Raw genomic sequence first — 23,313 nt, 5'->3', positions numbered from 1 at the left:
ACAATTCACTTGCACAAGGACACAAATAGAGACATACAGATACAGTACATAGTCACAAAACCCATACACAGACACACTCAGACATGTACACACAAGGAGATAGATGTACACACACACACACACACACACACACACACACACATGCAAACACACACACACATAAAAACACACAAACATGAACACATATGAATATGCAGAATACACACATACAAACGTACACACATACATACATATATACATACGCACACACACAAACACCCATACCTGCATACACACATTTACATGCATGCATACATACATACATACATACATACATACATACATACATAAATACATACATACTTTCAAACATACATACATACATACAAACATGCATACATACATACACTACATGCAAGCAACATGCTGCCATACATACTACATACATACATACCATGCATGCATGCATACATACCATCATCATACATACATACATACATACATACATACATACAACATGCATACATACATACATACAACATACAATACATACATACATGCAACATGCATGCATGCATACAACATACATACATACATACATACATGCATGCATGCCATGCATGCATACATACATACATACATACATACATACATACATACTACATACATACATACATACTACATACTACATACATACATACATACAATACATACATACATGCAACATGCATGCATGCATACAACATACATACATACATACATACATGCATGCATGCCATGCATGCATACATACATACATACATACATACATACATACATACTACATACATACATACATACTACATACTACATACATACATACATACAATACACATACATACATACAAACATACATACATACTTTCAAACATACAAACATGCATACATACATACATACATACATACATACATACATACATACATGTGTATGCGCACACACACTGACCCTCACACATGCGCACAAACAAACAAAAAGAACGCAGCTCGGATAACGGACAGAGTCAACACCTATTGCAAAGGTTGCAAGACGTAATGAAAATTTGTTTTTGTCTTAGACTCAATACATATATACATGTGTGTGTGTGTGTGTGTGTGTGTGTGTGTGTGCGCGCGTCCATCAATCTCACGAAAAAGAGAGAGCAGACAGGGGGGCCTGGGTTATAAAAAATATTATGTCGAACCCTGAAGCCTATCTCTCTGACCTCACACATCAGCAGAGTTATGGTGCGAATGGTGCGCAAGAATGTAATTGCGTTCCTTGAAGAGAATGACTTGCTGACTGACACCCAGCATGGAATTCAACCAGGTAGAAGCTGTAAGATACAGCTTTTGCAGCATTACGGCTGGTTGTTAAAACAGCTGCTAAACGACTCGCGTGCGGATGTAACATATCTCGACTTCGCAAAAGCCTTTGATAAAGTGGACCATGGTATGATATAATCACAAACTGCGTAATCTCGATATAGTCAGAAAACTTGGTGAGTAGCTACACGACTTTCTAAAAGATAGACGTGAGGCAGTGGTTGCCAATGAAAGCTATTACAAAGGAAGCAAATAGTAAGTGGTGTTCCACGGGGCACTGTCTTAGGGCCACTGCTATTCATAGTGGCCCTCTCAGACGGGCTCGCATCTGCTCAGATTGTCACCCCCGCTAGCTGTGCAGATGACACAATAGTCTCTCAGACGATTGAGAACCCTGGAAATATTGTGCATCTGCAATGGGTGTTGGACGCAATATACAGGTAGGCTGAGGACAATATCATGCAGTTTAATGCTGGAAAACTCCAAGCCCTGCGCTAACAGCACACAAAGCTGAACGACATGCAGACGGTATACACTGGCCCAGAAGGAATTGTAGTACCTGAATCAAAATCAGTGCGTGACCTGAGCCTTGACGTGGGTCATGATGCATCTTTCTATGTGCATATTACTAATTCGGTAATAAAATGCAGACAGTTAGCTGGATGGATCCTCCGAACTTCCAGAAGGAGAAGAACGGAAACTATGATGGTGTTTTGGAGGACATATGTCTTCAGCCACCTGGACTACAGCTCCAAGCTATGATCGCCACAGAGTATGAAATTAACGGCGGAATTCGACGCTACACAAAGAAAATCGTCTCAATGCAACGTATCAGCTACCCCCATCCACACCCTAACCCCACATCCCCATACCCCACCACATCACACCACCCCACATCACTCCACACACACCAGCACTGACCACTTCCCAACACCCACACCACACACCATCATCCACACGTCACAGACGCACACACACACATCTACACTCATCAAAGTCACTAGCCTTTCCCCACACACACATTCTCACATATACACATACGCACGCTCAACTTCGTTTTGGGATCACCAATACTTCCAAATTCTGTCAAACCTTTTTTTCTAACTAGTCACCATGCTTGACCGCTAAATCTACAAGTTTTTTTTTATTCTCTCTCTCCCTCTCCCCTCTCTCTCTCTCTCTTCTCTCTCTCTCCATGTTTATTTTCTCTCATTGCTCTCTGCTGAAGAGCGTAGGCTCGAAACGCAAAAGACTTTTCTCACTTTCCCGAGCGTCAAACTAATACACCTGCTTGTTGTTCATACACCTGTCTTCGTTTTTTGTTTTTCTGTAAATTTCAACTATATATATATATATGTATATATATTTATAATCAAGGGTACAAGATAGTACACAGCATGAACGACCGAAAACCACAGTTATCACTTCTACATTCTGGTAAATTCGAGGAAACGAGTAAATATAAAAGCCAACTTACCAATAGCGAATGAAAATCGTAAATAATTTGCAGACGTACTCATATCACGTGATTTCGGACCCTGTGATAATGGTCAATGCACACGTGGTGACATGAGTACCTTTAGCCTTCGGCAGTAATTCTCACTAATGAGAACGGCCGTTTCTAGAAGCCAATTACCGGTAAAAATAAGGGGATATCGTACCCATTATTTAGCATTTCCTCCTTCAGGGAATTACCCTCCATAAACGGCCGCTGGTACCCTATTTTAACAATTTTCATTTTAACATATTTCGCTATCATCACTACTTCGGGCCTTCTTCAGTATATTTACGTATTCATGTATGTTTTAATATATTTATGTTTACAGGGCAGCAAGCTGGCAGAATCGTTGGGTGAAATGTTGAGCGGTATTTCATCTGCCGTTACGTTCTGAGTTGAAATTCCGCCGGGGTTGACTTAGCCTTTCATATTTTCGGGGTCGATTAAATAAGTACCAGTTATTTACTGGGGTCCATGTAATCAACTTAATCCCTTTGTCCTTGTTTGTCCCCTCTATGTTTAGGCCCCTGTGAGCAATAAAGAAATAAATATATGTTTACATCTAAAAAATGTTTTAAAATCTATTACTTTACATATATATCTTTACTAGCAGTATCGCCCGGCGTTGCTCGGGTTTGTAAGGGAAATAACTATATAAGCATTTTTAGAGAGTTATAGCAAAAATATGCATTAAAAATGGAATAAAAAATTATGGTAATTTTTTTTTTAATCGTTGACTCAGTGTCTTCAAGCCATGAAGTCGTTGTTCTAAAGAACGCTGGTCTCCTTGACAACGCTTTACGACGTTGATTTCCTTACACTCCCTTCCCCACAGCTTCACGAGGGAGGGAAGAAGGGGGAGAAGCAACACAGGTGCAGGTGTGACCATGGACGCCAACTCCGCCGCCATCGACACACGAAAAATTATGCATTAAAATGGAATAAAAAATGATGTTAAATCTATATATATAAAACTGTAGTTGTGTGAGTGTCTGTCCCCTTCGATTTAGATTCCTAACTACTCCCACATTTTGCGGTGCAGTTTAACCAAATTCGGGTTTCTTATAGTCGTGATTCATATCGAGCCCGTCTGCGTATTAGCGCGCGTCTACGATGAGTCTACGATTTTAAAAATAATTTAACATCATTTTTTATTCCATTTTAATGCATAATTTTTCGTGTGTCGATGGCGGCGGAGTTGGCGTCCATGGTCACACCTGCACCTGTTTGCTTCTCCCCTTCTTCCCTCCCTTGTGAAGCTGTGGGGAAGGGAGTGTAAGGAAATCAACGTCGTAAAGCGTTGTCAAGGAGACCAGCGTTCTTTTAGAACAACGACTTCATGGCTTGAAGACACCAAAACAGAAATGGCTAAGAAAGCCCGAATTGGCATCTATAAGGGAAGTAACTCTCTAAAAATGCTTATATAGTTATTTCCCTTACAAACCCGAGCAACGCCGGGCGATACTGCTAGTAGATATATAAAAGTCAAGTTGTGCTGTCTGTCTCCTACGATTTAGATTCCTAACTACTCCCACATTTTGCGGTGCAGTTTAACCAAAACCGGGTATCTTATAGTCGTGATTCATATCAAGCCCTTCTGGGTATTAGCGCGCGTCTACGATGAGTCTACGATTTTTAAAAAAATTTACCATCATTTTTTTCCATTTTAATGCATTTTTTCGCTAGTAACTCTCTAAAAATGTCTACAATGAGTCAACGATTTAAAAAAAATTTACCATCATTTTTTTTCCATTTTTAATGCATTTTTTGCTATTTTTTGGCTATAACTCTCTAAAAATGCTTATATAGTTATTTCCCTTACAAACCCGAGCAACGCCGGGCGATACTGCTAGTTTTTAATATAGTTATTTATTTATAGATTTTTAAAAAAAAATTATGTATTTACCTATTTGTAATGTATCATGTATATACTTGTTCTTAAAGTTCATCTGAAATCGGGTTCACGTTTACGGATTAAATTACCTGGTGTTAAGTTTCTTCCTATTGTATATTTTTATATGTATATATATGCAGCTAATATAATATATATATATATGTGTGTGTGTGTGTGTGTGTGTGTGTGTATTGTATGTGTATTTATGTACGTATATATGCATATATATATATATATATATGTATTTATGTATGTATGTATGTATGTATGTATGTATGTATAGTCTGAGTCTCAGTGTTAGTGTTAACGGAAAACGAGCCTTGGCAGATTATGCTAACTCTGGATCATCGAAGGTACTTATGTTGGTACTATGATCTGGAAAAATAAAGCTGATTGTCAGTTGCGGCCTACCATGCAAGAAGTGAACCTCATACACCGAAAACTGTTTACCGTAGCACTATCGACCTTCTTTATTTCATTAAACGTCTCTTGCCATCTATAGCAATTGTAAATATAGCAATATATAGGAATTATAGCAAATGCTTTAATATAAAGGGTGTAGACGGACAATATAATGAATTCTCTTTAAGTCCTGAGTTGAAATCCCGACAGGATCGCTTTTGTTTTACATACGCACTAAGTACAAAACCTTTGACCATCTGCTATTATTAGAATAAAGAATGTTTATTTATAAATCTCTGTTATTATGGATAATGATGGGCATAACTATATCTGCGTGTAAATGGATGTGCGTGTCGATGTGTCTGTGGAGACGTGAGTGTATATGTATGTGGATAGGAACGTGAGTGCGTTTGTGTATACCATAGTTTGTTTGGATGTGTGTTTGATGTCCGCACGATTGGTCGTTATTGATATGCTTGAGAACGTGAATACACACCTGTGCGCATACGTGCATGTGCATGCGAGAGCAGAATATAGAAGTGCTCGAGCGAAATTACAAAGTTGTTGTTGTATTTTTTAACACCAGGTTAGCCTTGACTGAACATACCTATGATCAAAAGCATTTCAATCTTGATTTTGCTTATTTAGAACTGTATCACCCCGTCACACGAACATTTTTTTTTCAAGATAGTGGAGTAGATGTGACTGCTATTTCTAGCTGTTCGATTGGCTTGTCTGATAATTCATATGTGTAGGGGGTTGAGTTGTGGAGTGCAGTGAGACATTGCACCAATATATAAAGTATGTTACTGCACTGTAGCCTGTGGCAGCAGGCCGACGCTGCTATGGAGGGAGGCAGGTTAAGGAAGGGGAGGAGAAATATCCAATTACATCAGGGACCTAGTTTTACACTCATTTGACGTCACCAGACGATAACTATTGTCTGTAGCAGTCGCTAGTATAACAGTCAATGACTGTTGAAGTAATAAAAGTGAAGAGACAACGTTGATAACCGTGGTGGTGGTGGTGGCGGTGGTGGTGGCGGTGGCGGTGGCGGTGGCGGCGGCGGCGGCGGCGGTGGTGGTGGTGGTCGTCGTTGTCGTTGTCGTCGTTATTAGGATAAGAAATGATGACGACGACGATAATGATGATGATGGTGAGACGGTCGGGGAATAAGGATAAGGATGTTGAATGTGACGATGACAACACCGATGATCAAGGTGGCAATAACTGTGAAGAAGAAGAAGAAAATGGACATGATGACGATGCTAACGATGACAAGGAAGAAGGGGGAAATAATGGTGGCTGCGTTTGTGGTAACGGCGGTTAGTTGGAGAGGGGATGGGTATCTAAGGAAAAGTGAAAGCAATATATATATATATATATATATTGCAAAAAAAAAACATTCGAGTAAGCATTTCATAACAATAAAACAATGTAACAAGTAAAAAAAAAATTCCAATAGGGAGAGGAACCTTAAAGGTTACTCGTGGAAAAACCCATATAAATGTATATATGTGTGTGTGTGTATATATATATATATTATTATTATTATTATCATTATTATTATTGTTGTTGTTGTTGTGGTTGTTGGTGTTGTTGTTGTTGTTATTATTAATAATAATAATAATAATAATAATAATAATAATGATGATGATGATGATGATGATGATGATGATGATGTCGGTGGTCTAGCACGCGTAAAAATACCTATAACGGTATGAATTATCAATTAATAATTAATATATATACTCTTTTTTACTCTTTACTTTTTTACTTGTTTCAGTCATTTGACTGCGGTCATGCTGGAGCCCCACCTTCAGTCGAGTAAATCGACCCCAGGACTTATTCTTTGTAAGCCTAGTACTTATTCTGTCAGTCTCTTTTGCCGAACCGCTAAGTTACGGGAACGTAAACAGACCAGCATCGGTTGTCAAGCGATGCTGGGAGGACAAACACAGACACACACACACACACACACACACATACATACATACATGTGTATATATATATATATATATATATATATATATATATATTGGTAAAAACGGTAAGACAACAAAAGAAAGAAAGAGACCTCAATATTATGTAAATAGAGGAAATTATCTATAAAATAATATGTACAATTATTCAATAGTCAAGATAAAACTCTGAGTTTCAGATGCCGAAGTGGAAATCCACAACACCATCTCTTCGGTTATCTCCAGCGCTTATATATATATATCTTTTATGTTTCTTTTATTCGTTCAGTCATTTGACTGCGGTTAAGCTAGAGTCGAAATAATCGACCGCAGGACTAATTCCTGTTTACCTCATATCAAGATAAACAGCTCATGACTTTGCCGGTGACGTCCAGTTAGGATTTGTTTTCAGGTCGAGCAGCCCATCCCACTCAAAAGGTTCCTGAATAAGTTTTTTTTAAGGATGATGAATGACCCGTGTTTCCAGAGATGAATTATCCAAATCCCAAAGAATTCCTCTCAACACATGGCTATGATGCTCCCCCACCACATCTGCTTGTGATCAGAGATGCACATATCGTCAGCCACTAAAGGACATGCTCAATTGGTTACGGTCAAACAACTGACAAGCAAATCTGTGGTATTGAGCAGAATATTTGCTGTAGCCCATCTTTTATACCAAGACAAAACAATGTACATGATAACACTTCCAATCAGTTAAGATCAGAAGCCATGAGAGCCACTGCCTGGTACTGCATCAGGGCATTTATTATTATTATTATTATTATTATTATTATTATTATTATTATTATTATTATCGAACAGCTGCTTTCGCGTGTAGGACGGATCCGGCTATCAGCTAAATCCATAATGAAGATTGCCCCACCGACCTCATTTAACCGGGAAGAGCAATGCAATTTTCATTTGTCTGGTGGGTGTAGCAAAAGAAGTAGTATGGTGGACCCGTTTGAAAGGGTTAAAGTCAGACACTTTCCTCTTTGGTCAAGGCCACATCAACTTTTTCAAGTTCCGTTTGAAAAGGAAAGTGAGGGTAGAGAGGGAAGTGTTGTCTTCTAGCAAATTTATCGAAAGGTGGGTGGATTGCGGGAAAAGGGCCAATATGGATGGACCAATTCGGAGAAGACGAATTGTAAAAGAAAAAGTATAAAAGGAGAGCTCTTGCCCTGTTGATTAGGTACCCGTGGTTTTTATGCATTTTCCCACGAGTAACCTTTAAGGCGCCTCCCGCTATTGGGAGGCTATTTTTTTACTTGTTACATTGTTTTATTGTTATAAAATGTTTACTCGAATGTTTTTTTTTTTGCAAAAAACCATTTTAATATTTTGATTTATATTAACCTTAGTGGCCAATAAAAGAATTTATTATTATTATTATTATTATTATTATTATTATTAAGGCGGCGAGTTGGCAGAGTCGTTAGCACACTGGGCGAAGTGCTTAGCGTTATTTACGTTCTGAGTTCAAATTCTGCCGAGGTCGACTTTGCCTTTCATCCTTTCGGGGTCGATAAATTAAGTACCAGTTGTGTACTGAGGTCGATCTAATCGACTGGCCCCCCTCCCCACAAGATTTCAGGCTTTGTGCTTATAGTAGAAAGAATTATTATTATTATTATTATTATTATTATTATTATTATTATTATTATCATTATTATTATCATTATTATTATTATTATTATTATTATCATTATTATTATCATTATTATTATTATTATTATTATTACATAGGCACACAAAAAGAAACAGAAATAAACCGAAATATATGTATATGGACAGCTGCATGAGAATAGAAATATCTACATACACACGTACATGCATATATACATACATGCACACACATCTACAGTCATACATATATAGATGCATACAGACACACGTACATGTACACACGATGATACACAGATATATATGCATACATACTCGCACGAACATGCAAACGTATAAAAAGAAGGTGAGGGGCGAAGAGATACGTTCACGAACACATGTATGCTCATATAAAGACACACATGTACAAAAGTATATCTGTACTCTTATATTTCGACATGCATCTACATGTACATGCGTGCAGCTATAGACATATGGACAACTCACAACCTCACCCAGTCATGCTCGTACATAGTACACACGTACACACACATATACACACATATTCGCACACACATATATATAGATACACGCACATACATATATATATACATATATATATATAAATATATATATATATAAACATTATAAACATATACACAGATGCGCATGTGTATATATATAAACAACATACATACATATATATATATAGATATATATATATACATTAAATTAGGGCGGCCACAGGTTTTGACTGTTGGTGTTAGGTTTGTGGAGGGTAATTTTGCATTGGTGAGAGTTTCTCGATGGATTTTGATTGTCTTTTGCTTTTAATTATTTTGTGTATTTCGAGCGCTTGTTTCATTCTTGGGTCTTGTCTCAGTTGTGGTATATTCTGGTAGATTATGTTGTAAACCTCTGTGTTCTGGGGGTTGTGTGTTGTAATAAAGGGTTGAGTATTTGGTGTATCTGAAGTGTGTGTTTTATTTTTCGCAATTCTCAAGAATATCGATTCCTTTGGCACGCTCCAGTCCGTTGTCTGTTAACATTGACTCTCCAATAGTATTTGTTTTAATTCCTGGAGTCTTTTATTACGAGTTTTATCATTATTTACATTATTTACATTTGACGGATACTTGTCCTCATCTTGTTTGTTGTTAACACAACATTTCGGCTGATATGCCCTCCAGCCTTGATCAGGTGCTTTGGGGAAATTTCGAACCTGGCAAATGGCCACTAACCCCAAGATTCCGAGTTCGATTCCAGGCAGTGACTGGAATAATAATAATAATAATAATAATATAATAATAATAATAATAATAATAATAATAATAACAACATCGAAAAATACCTTAGGAATGAGAACTCAATTTCGAAATTTCCCCCAAGACACCTGATGAAGGCTGGAGGGTATATCAGCCGAAATGTTGTGTTAACAACAAACAAGATGGGGACAAATATCTGTCAAATGTAAATAATGTTCGTAATTCCTCATCTCTTAAATATAGAACGAATTTTAAAGTTTGAAACAACTGTGCATATTTTTTTCTTGCTAGATTAAAAGCAATATTGGTCTTAGTATGTTTGGGTGGCATGTGGAGAACAGCAGGTATTATTTAGATCTGTTGGTTTGTGTCTGTTACAATGTGTTTGTTTTGATGATTAGAATGTCCAGGAATGGTAGTTGAGTTTTACTGCATCAACCTCACAGAAGACAATAAATATAAATTTCATTTTGCAAACCATAATATCCTACCAAATATATTAAATGTTTATAAATCAAAACTGTGTCCTACTTTGTTTAGAAGTGCGTTATTTCCATTTTTTAACTGTATCTCTACAGATTTTGTATAGTATTTAGAGCCAGTACTGACAGTTACGCCGTTTCTTATACACATACGTCTATGTAAACAATGCAATCGAAGATAGAAAAATAGGTAATGGGTGTATATGCACATTTCAGGAATTATTGCTCCTTCTTCAGCGCCCCATCCAACCCACTAACTATCCACCTATTCATTGCTTAACTAGCCACTGAACTTAGCGGTGTAACACTATAAAGTAATAATTATAATGAATGAAAAAGAAATCCAATTGATGTTACTACTGTTTCCATAAACAAACAATATTATGCAATTCATGCAATTTTATGTTATCCATACCATAATATATGTGAAATACATAATAATTCTATATCCCATTCGCTTCCTCTGATGTCATAAATTTATATATAATGCGCACTCACATACTCATTCACACATGTACACATATAAGCATGTATATGTTTTTATCAGTTAAGTTCAAGCTGTAAATAAATTTTAATCGTAATTAAAACCGTATTCAAACGGGTAAGTATTTATGCTAATGAATATTACTCTCAAAAGAGGATGGGGAGAGAACTCCAAATTTCAGTTGACTAGAAATTAAATGGAGATATGCTGGGTGTGTGAGCTTCATCTTTAGTGGCTATGTTGATAACTTCGGACATGTTTGGATATGCGAAGCTTAGTCTGTTCAACGCAGACACAGCTGGTATGTCTTCAAACAAAGGTCCGCTTGATCAGAGTTGACCTGGAGCTAAATAACCGCATTGAGAGCAACAATGACCTTATCCCAGTGAGGTTTGAAACACCCTACAGATGTACGTTTCAACTTTTCTTTCTGTCTATGTTTTCTTTCTTTTGTTTGGTTTAGAGAGTGTGGGAAGGGTCTATGACAATGGCCAGCGCTGGTCCTCTGAAACTGGTAAAATCGATGCTTTGAATGTTGGACTGCGGGAAAAACATGAACATAGACAGAATTCCAGAAGGCTAACGTCCTGAGGAGGAAGACGTGGACGTGTTGATTAGTGAGGGTTCGAGATGAATGGACAAACTATGAGTGAGGGGAAGAGGAGGAAGAATTGGAGACGAGTGTGAAGGAATGCTTGAGTAGGGGTGGTATGAGTTAAGCCAGCTCGGGGAAGCAGAAGCGACAGTGGTAACGGTAGAAAAATCAGTGAAGACAGCGTATCTATAAGTAGGAGTGTTAGCAATTTCATACTAAGTGTTAACAGATCAATACAACAGAATATAACAAAATCAATATAAAAGTGCCAACACATTTTCATCATCATCATCATCATCATCAACATGATCATCATCATTATCACCAGCAGCAGCAGCAGCAGCGACAGCACTTCTATAATAAAGAGATAGTACAATTACAGGATACAATAAAAAAATTATGGATGGGGGGGGGGGCGATAAGCTTTGATAAGTGAAATTGCAATGTTATTATCCGTCCAAATATGCTTGATGCACGTTCGCACTGGGGTAAAAGCTACTCATTGCACTTTGTCACGGAGAATATATCTCGCTTGTTGAATCAACAAGCGAGATGTATTCTCCGTTGTGAATTGTGAGTAGCAGTGAATAACTTGTTCCCCAGTTCGAACGTGCATAAAACATGTCAACAAGCGAGTGGTTTGTTCCACAGTTCGGACAAGCGAGGTGTTTGTTCCACGGTTCGGACGTGCATCAAGCATATTCGGACTGATGATAACATTACAATAAAAAAGGTAGTAAATTATAGGCTACAATGTCAGAGTACAAAGACAGATTTAGCACAATCATATTACCATGACAAGACTATAGAGTGACAGAGGATAGAAGAGGGGAGCTAAGAGTGGAAGAAATACTGAGAAAGAGACAAATACATCGAGTTAAGCAGAATGACAGGCAGACAGGCAGACAGATAGAATTTGTAGTGTTTGATTGATAACACAGAGGACAGTTTTGCTAATTGTGTTAATAACAGTTATTATTGATTGGATAATGAATAGTAGTAATGTATACTAATATATATCCTACTATAATACTGATGGTAAAGGGTATTGTTAGAGGCGGTAAAGAAGAATCGGTCTGTAGAAGGAGTTGTCCCATTCTTCATGGTAGCATATGGAATCCACGTGTTTCATCATACTTTTGAAGGAGACAAGGATATATTTTATTTTATTTATCTCTGTCAATCTATCACTGTCTCCTAGCACCACACCCCCATACTGCACCCATCCTTCCCCCTCCACACTCTCTCTCTCTCCCTTCTCCTCTCTCACTCACTCAATTCCTCCTCTCTTATTCTGTGTCGGATTGTGGGGTTATACTTAACTGGCTCTTTCTCTCTCACGCAACCACTCCTTCCTTAAGTTTTCTGTTTTTCCTTCACTGTCCCCCTCTCTCTCCCTCCCCTTTCTCCCCCTCTCCCTTCCTTCCCTTTCTCCCTCCTTTCTCTCTCTCTCTCTCTCTCTCTCTTCCTTCTCTGTACTACTCTTTCTTTCAATTATTTCTTCGCTCTCTCACTCATTTTCTCTCTCTATTCGTACTTTTATCTATCTCTCTGCTATCCTGATTCTCTGTCTCCCTTATATCACTCCCTCTCTTTTCTCACTATCTCCTCCTCTCTTGAAATCTAGATCGAAGCTAAATACGAGATCATTATTCCACTAACAGCCCTAATAATATCCCCAGCAATACACCTAATAATACTACACCGATACTTCGTCTGCAACATCTCAGCCACCCCTCACAGCAACAGGGAATCCGCTACCCCACCCTCTACCTATAACATTCTAACAACACCTCATCAAACCCCTTCAAATTCATTACTATTAACAACATTCATCCAACCCCTACTTGCAATTTATTGCAGCCCTACCCAAGCCGAAATCCACCCCAGGCAGAGCTACCCACAACGTCATAATCCCCTTCTCATCCCATAAAAGTCGCAACTCCGTTTCAAACTGGAAGCAGTCCTATTTTAGTTAACGGATTATTTGCATACGTAAGCGCACCAATATAAACATACACACAGCCACACTTGTACATACATACACTCATAGATATATATATATACTACTTGCAAAACGCGTACATGTGCACACCTCCATATACGCATCCACAAATGCATGCATATGCATACATGCACGCACATATAGACTAATGCATGCAGTGTATCCATGCAGATAGAGACTAATGCATAGATACATTCATGCAGATGTAGACCTGTGCATGCATAGAATACACGCCGATATACTTAAATGCACAACGCTTATAAACATGTGAATATGCGATATATGTGCATGCATGTGTGTATGTGCAGACACATACATAACTAAGACTTTCTTAAAATAGAGTATAGAGGGGAGAAGAAGATGAAGAAGAAGATTATGGAGGAGGAGGGGTGATACAGAGCAAAATATAATCTACAAAACAAAACAGCACGGTAGTCACGGTCCGATAAGTAGAGCGTGGTCAATATTATGGACTGCATGGAAAATGCGATCCGGTTTATAAATACATCTGCTATGCATGTATACATATATTTACACCCGCGCACGCACACATACACACACACACTTACATATTAGTGAGCTAATTCGAGGACGACAGATCCAATCTATTACTGGAACTGTAAATATCTGTAAAACATTCCAGAAGTTTATCATTTTAATATATATGAGCGTGTCTAGATATGCAATTATATGCATGAGAATACATGCATAAAGCAAAATATACAAATCTACACATATACATACATACATACATACATACATACATACATACCTGTTGTTGATGTTGCAATTCTAATGAAGGAGCCTGGGATGTAGGTTAGAAACCGGCACTTTATTAGTAAATCTTGAAATAAAACTGAGAAATGACATACATACATACACACATGCATGCATACATACATACATACATACATACATACATACATACATACATACATACATGCATACATACATGCATACATACATACATACATACATACATACATACATACATACATATATACATACATACATACATACATACATACATACATACATACATATATACATACATGCATACATACATACATACATACATACATACATACATACATACATACATACATGCATGCATGCATGCATACATACATTACATACATACATACATCATGCATACATACATACATACATACATACATACATACATCATGCATACATACATACATACATACATGCATGCATGCATGCATACATGCATACATACATACATACATAAATACATGCATACATACATGCATACATACATACATACATGCATACATGCATACATACATACATACATACATACATACATACATGCATGCATGCATACATACATACATGCATACATACATACATGCATACATGCATACATACATACATACATGCATACATGCATACATACATACATACATACATACATATATACATACATACATACATACATGCATACATACATACATACATGCATACATGCATACATACATACATACATACATACATGCATACATACATGCATACATGCATACATACATACATACATACATACATACATGCATACATGCATACATGCATACATACATACATACATACATGCATACATACATACATACATCATACATACATGCATACATGCATACATACATACATGCATACATACATACATACATACATACATACATACATCATACATACATACATACATACATCATACATACATACATACATACATACATACATACTACATACATACAACATACATACTGCATACATGCATACATACATACATGCATGCATACATACATACATACATACATGCATGCATGCATACATACATGCATGCATGCATACATACATGCATACATACATACATACATACATACATACATGCATACATACATGCATACATACATACATACATACATACATACATACATACATACATACATGCATACACATACATACATACATACATACATACATACATACATCATGCATACATCATGCATACATACATACATACATACATACATACATACATACATCATGCATACATCATGCATACATACATACATACATACATACAATACATACATACATACATACATACATACATACATATATACATACATACATACATACATACATACATACATACATACATACATACATACATGCATCATGCATACATGAGAAACATGCTTATTTAACCAGTTAAAAGAGTGGAAACGTGAAACTCGGATAACTGAAAATTATGACCTTTCAGTAATAAAGTATTAAAGAATACTCTATCATTACGTATTGAGTTCTATAAGTTATCGCTACTCGTGATCCTGCACACACACACACACACACGTACGTACGTATGTATGTATGTATGTATGTATGTATGTATGTATGTATGTATGTACGTATGTATGTATGTATGTATCATTAAATAAATAACTCTAATGCGAAATAGAATTAAATATGAATTTGAATATTTCGCCATAGGAACATTTTTCAGTGGGATTAAGAATCTAGGCATTTGATATATATAGCCGTGCTCAGATATTGAAAACGGGAGAAATTGATGTGATGGGGGGAGTAGAATTATCGATAAAAATAGTGAGGTACCAATAGAAATAGCTTAAGTACAATAGTGTTCAATAATTAATGGAGAAATAAGATATGATCGATGGTTGACTCAAAGTTCAGTGACAATTGTCTGTGCGCATGGTGGAAGTTTAATTATACAGGTGATTGCAAGTTTATGAACGTGTACAGTTAATAAATTTGAAAATGAAAGTTTTCTTTTGTAACTGTTATATTGAGGCAAAAATGTGAAAAATTAGTATAAAGGACATTTTGTTTTAGAAATGAGTTTTTAAAGAAATTCATTTAGCTAAAATGTAACTAGAAATTCGTATATGTTCAAAGTTTTATTAGGCTGAAAACTTGGGACATCTGGTCGATTTATATGCTAAAAAATAAGATGTATTTAATTTATATCAATTAACCGTATAACTTGTAAATCCATCATAATTTTTTGCCAACATTTAGTGGATATGAAGTGTTAAGCCAACTGAATCGTTAGCACGCCGGGCAAAATGCTTAGCGGAATTTCGTTCGACAATTTCGTTCGACTTTACGTTCTGAGTTCAAATATTACCGAGGTCGACTTTGCCTTTCATCCTTTCGGGGTCGATAAAATAAGTATCATTTGAGTACTGGTATCGATATAATCGACTTACTTCCTCCCTTGAAATTGCTGGCCTTGTGCTAAAATTTAAAACCAATATTTAGTGGGTGTGTAAGGTGAGCTGGCAGAATCGTTAACACCCTGGACAAAATGCTCGACGGCATTTCATCCGTCTTTATGTTCTAATTTCAAATTCCGCCGAGGTCGACTTTATCTTTCATCTTTTCGGGATCGATAAAATAAGTACCTGATAAGCCCTGCGGTCGATGTAATCGATTTACTTCTTCCCCGAAATTGCTTGCCTTGTGCCAGAATTTGAAACCAATATTTAGTGCCTAATTTTATTTGAAAAATGTTCAAATACTTTTTCGCTCCAAATAATATGTATGTGTGTTTATATCTTTGTATGTGTGTATATGTATATATGTATATATATATATATATATATATATATATATATATATATATATATATAATATATAGGGTGACACAGAGTGTGACATGGCTGACCCTTTCAAATACAGGTACAACAGAAACAGGAAGAAAGAGTGAGAGGAAGTTGTGGTGAAAGAGTACAGCAGACACCTCTCTCTCTCTCTCTATGCACACACACACACAACACACACACACACACATATATATATATATATATATATATATATATATATATATATAACGTATATATATATATATATATATATATATATATATATATATATATGTATGTATGTATGTATATAACCTGAACTCAACCACATTCTGATCCTATTAGTTTTCCATAGGTATGTTCCATGGATAATTCTCACCCATCGATAGCAAGAAATTTTTTTCTCTTTCAGTATCCATAAATGTTCATGCATGAACTATTATTTTTATATATTGTTTGAATTTGATTTCACTGTCACTTTTAAATATGTGTGTGTGTATGTATGTATGTATGTATGTATGTATGTATGTATGTATGTATGTATGTATGTATGCTGGTGTATGTATGTATGTATGTAGTGTGTGTGTGTGTGTGAATATATGCATGAGGTGTGTGATTGTGTGTCAATTTGCGTTTGTGTGTATATACGTATGGAGGATTGTGCTTATATATGAAAAATTATTGTCGTTTTTTTTTTTTTTTTTTGGTTTGTTTAACACCAAAATCAGTGTTGACATAGTAGATAAAAGGCATGAAATAACAGAAATTTAAAATTTTATTTTTTTGCATATTTTCTTTATTTTTCATCTTTTTAAAAGGCAGTGAGTGTTATTTCACTTCTATTCCTACCACCTTGGAAAGTTCGGGCTCCTTCTTTGATTTGTAGGGTTGTGTACTGGTATGTAAGCACAAGCATGTGTGTGTACATACATACATACATACATACATACTAAGTACCAGTCAAATATTGGTGTTAATTCCTTTCCCTCTTCTTACTTTCTCTCCCTCTTCGCTTCTTTCTGCCTCTCTCTCTCTCTCTCTCACTCTGGTATGAAACGGGTGGTGATAGAAATATACAAAAGTTGAGTGAGGGGCTAGCAACGTCACCACACAGAATACCCGATAGGCTATAATACCCATCCAAATACAACATAGAAAGACTTGTATGTGTGTGTGCGTGTATGTCTGTGTATGTGTGTGTGTACACATACATATAAATATATAGTATCTTCAATTGGTACAAAATTTCGAAAGTGACTCGGGAAAGGTGAATTCCGTGCGTGGAACTTAACATACTAATAATTGTCCTACACGGAATTCTCAGCACTTAAGTGATTTTTGTATCTTTCTGGCATGTAAATGAAGAAACACACACACACACACACACACACACACACACACACACACCACACATACACGCGTGCACACACTCACGCACTAGTCCAACTGGTCGAAATGAAAGAGCAATGTATATATATATATATATATATATATATATATATATATATATAAATTAAATTAGAGATAAAACCACTATTAGGCAAATCAACAGTGAATAACATAAACCAAAATATAAAAATAAAAATAATTAATATAATATACAAAATATATAAAATATAGAATTAAAAAATTTAGATTATTTAAATTTAAAATTAAAATTATTAATTTATATTTATAAATTTTTATATATTTTTCATAATTAGAGAAAAGCCACTATTATGTAATTCAAACAATGATAGACATAAACCATATCATACATAACAAATACAATATATATTTTATAAAACATATAACTAGATCACAAAAAGTATAAAAATGAATAATCAATATATAATATATATATATAGCTAGATGCACAACACACACACACACACACACCAACACACACCACACACACACACACACACAACACACATAAATATATATATATGCATACACACACATACATATATATACACACACTCACACACACACATATATATGTCTATATTTATATATGTATATATATATATATATATATATATATATAGATAGATAGATAGATAGAACATACATACATACATACATACATACATACATACATACATACATACATACATACATACAATTTTGTTGAGATTTTTGTTCATCCTCATGAGGGGTCATTGCCGAGATTGCACCTTGACTTGTGATGGAACCGTGGTATTGAACTCCTGAAATGGCCATAGATGTGTTCGGCTTGATTTTGCGAACTCCTGGACTCCAACCTACCTTGGTTTTTATGAAATGAACTTTTTGACATATTTTTATTTGAGGGGAGTAAAAATTATTGTAGTCGGTTGATATTTTATTTTATTTAGATTTTTAATCGCATGACTCGCTTTAAAAATTTTAGTCCATTTTACGTACCTTCTTGATAGGCCGTCCTATATATTTGTATTTTTATTTGTATATATATTTTTTACCTTCTGTGTTTTTATATATATATTCTTGTTATGTTAAAGGCCATGGTAATATTTACATATGATCAAATGTATGAATGCGTGGTGTTATATAAAGTCGTTGACTCGAATTTGATGTTTGTTCTCTAATCAATGTTTTGTGTGTGTGTGTGCATGTTGTGTGTGTGCATGTGTGTGTGTGCGTGTGTGCACGTGTGCGTGTGTGTGTGTGTGTGTGTGTGTGCGTGTGTGCGCGTGTGTGTGTATCAATATATATATTCTCTTTTACTTGTTACAGTCATTTGACTGCGGCTATGCTGGAGCACCGCGTTGTATGTATATATGTGTGTATAAACGTATGTTTGTTGTTTTCTAAATTTATATTTACTTCGTTACTACAGTACAAAGTGTTGTGTCGTGTAAAATATATATATATTATCCATTTCAAGATGAGCTATCTAAAGTAATAACATGTGAATTCAGCAATCCACCAAAGAGTTAGCTAAGCATCCTGTTCCTTCGATTGAGGAAAATGACTGGGTAGGTCTCCTCTGCCGAACGTTTAACAAATCACGAAACGGTTCGTTAGGAAACGACTCCCACATATTCATTATCCGCGCGTTTAAAGCATAAAACGAATGCGCTAATCTTGTTATATAGTTCTTTATCACAGCTAATTGCTTTCTAATTGTTTGTTTATTTCACTATTTCTGATTCATGCTTGTTGCGCAAGGTTTCACATTCCCGTTCGTCGGACATTTGTAATGAATATTGTATTCATCACAACTGTTCGACGAACGGGAAAATTGAAACTCTGAGTAACAATTCTGTGAAAATTTTGCAGCTTTAATAAAAGCATATTACTCTGCCTTTGTTATTCAAGTACTATTTTTTCCATACTTTTTTGAGTTTCTGTGCTTAATTGTGTGTGTATGTGTGTGTGTGTGTGTGTGTGTGGTGTGTGTGTGTGTGTGTATGTGTGTGTGTGTTTGTGTGTGTGTGTGTGTGTGTGTAGTTAAAAAAGTTAATAAAGTTGGAAAAGGTACAAAATTATATTTTAGAGAATATTAGATATTTTTGTTACAGTGAGTGATTTGAAATATAACCGGGTTTGATGTATCCAACTCATCAAATATTTAAAAGAATTTTTTTGGAAGTCGAGGACTTCTTTTCAATATAATTCCTGCAACTTGAACTCTTGAACCCCACCCCAAACCTACATTGGCAAACCATATATAAGTATTGACACTAAAACAAAATTTCACTATGCACTAAAACATGGGTACGAACTATTAACTCCTATTTTTTTTCTCTTTGACAATCAAAAGAATTCATTTTTATATTTGATAAGATGGATACATCGGAACCAGTTATATTCTAAATTATTCACTCTGACGAAAATATTAAACGTTCTCTAAAATATACTTTTATATCTTTTCCAACTTTATTTATTTTCTAAGCCATAACTTTTAATTTCTATGGACTCTTAACCCCTCTATATATGAATGTATGTATTTATAAAAAGGATTAGGGGTACGAAGAATCAAAAAGAATTTACTGCAAACTCTCCGCCAACTACGCAGCTATCGAGGATTTGCGAATAATATATGTAAGAGATTTCGAAACGGTTGTCAAAAAATGGAATAACCATTCTTTATCCAACTTATCTAAGTAATATATACACATAAATGCAAACACACACACACACACACACACACACACACACACACACACACACACATATATACATATATATATATTATATATATATATATATATATATATTATATATATATACAATAACTCTTACTCTTTACTCTTTTACTTGTTTCAGTCATTTGACTGCGGCCATGCTGGAGCACCGCCTTTAGTCGAGCAACTCGATCCCGGGACTTATTCTTTGTAAGCCCAGTACTTATTCTATCAGTCTCTTTTGCCGAACCGCTAAGTGACGGGGACGTAAACACACCAGCATCGGTTGTAATTCAATGCTAGGGGGACAAACACAGACACACAAACACACACACACATACACATATATATATACAGATATATACGACAGGCTTCTTCCAGTTTCTGTCTACCAAATCCACTCACAAGGCATTGGTCGGCCCGGGGCTATAGCAGAAGACACTTGCCCAAGATGCCACGCAGTGGGACTGAACCTGGGACCATGTAGTTGGTTAGCAAGCTACTTACCATACAGCTACTCCTGCGCCTATATATATATATATATATATATATATATATATATATATGTGTGTGTGTGTGTGTGTGTGTGTGTGTGTGTGTATAGGCGCAGGAGTGGCTGTGTGGTAAGTATATATATATATATATATATATAATAAGACACACGAGTAGCTGTATGGTAAGTAGCTTGCTGCCCAACCACATGGTTCCGGGTTCAATCCCACTGCGTAACACCTTGAGCAAGTGTCTTCCATTGTAGCCTGGGCCGACCAATGGTTTGTGAGTGGATTTGGTCGACGGAAACTGAAATATATATGTATTTGTGTCTGTGTTTGTCCCACCACAATCTCTTAACAACCGATGCTGGTCCCCGTAACTTAGCGGTTCGGCAAAAGATTCGATAGAATAAGTACTAGGCTTACAAAGAATAAGTCCTGGGCGAAGTTGCTCGACTAGAGGTGGCTCCAGCGTTGCCACAGTCAAATGACTGAAACAAAAGAGCAAAAGAATAAAAGAATATATTATACATACATATATATATATATATATATATATATATATAATATATATATAATAATATATATAGATTATATATATATATATATAATAAATTGAGATAGGGGTTGTAAATGCAACCCTCCATGGGATAACATATATCCAATATACTGCCAGTGAAGTACCCAAGAAAGTTAATACATAAATGTTAAGAATTGCGATTGCAATTATTTCATTTACTGTATTATATGGGCAAAGGTAAAGTGATTTACCAAATTCATAATACAAAATAAAAAATGGAGAAATACATCGAATCAAATATCATTTACCAGATAATACTCAATCACATACTTTATTAAACCACCACATAAGAACTATAAGGTTAAACATAATAATGTAGAACAAAACAGTGTACATAAAGGAGTGTACCTAAAAGAGTAATGTTATACAATAAGTAGAATATGTATAAGAGAATGTAATATAAGTACTATCAATATAAATATAGACTACATCTTACAGCTGTTTCGGCCATGTAGATAAGTATGTCTCATTTTACTTATATTAGCCATTTATGGTAGGTCAATATGTAGTTATAAATGAGACATTTACAAAAATATCCTAAGGCCTCTTCGGAGATTATGTGATACAAATCAGATTACATACATACTTATACAGGTGCGGGTACATACCCATAATAAAACATATACATATACATATGAGTGCATATACTCATACTCCTATACATATAAATATACATATACATAATGATATAAATAATATAAATTAATAAACATACATATGTTCCACATTCAATGTTACAGTTTTTCAACTTAATATTGTGATAATTACAATGTAGAAAAACATACACATATTAATACCCAAATGCAGATATACAGAGTCAAGAGTACATAATATTAATTCTTATTAATTTCCAAAATGTCATTAATGTTAGCATCATTATCTTTGTCATTACCACTAATGCTATCAATATCATCCTTCATATTATTATTTACCAATGCACTGTAAATACACAGCATAATAGCAGGGTGTACATTAGTGCGACTAAAAATA

The sequence above is a fragment of the Octopus sinensis genome, linkage group LG13, assembly GCF_006345805.1.
Source record: "Octopus sinensis linkage group LG13, ASM634580v1, whole genome shotgun sequence".
NCBI lineage: Eukaryota > Metazoa > Mollusca > Cephalopoda > Octopoda > Octopodidae > Octopus > Octopus sinensis.
This window is presented reverse-complemented; position numbering follows the sequence as displayed.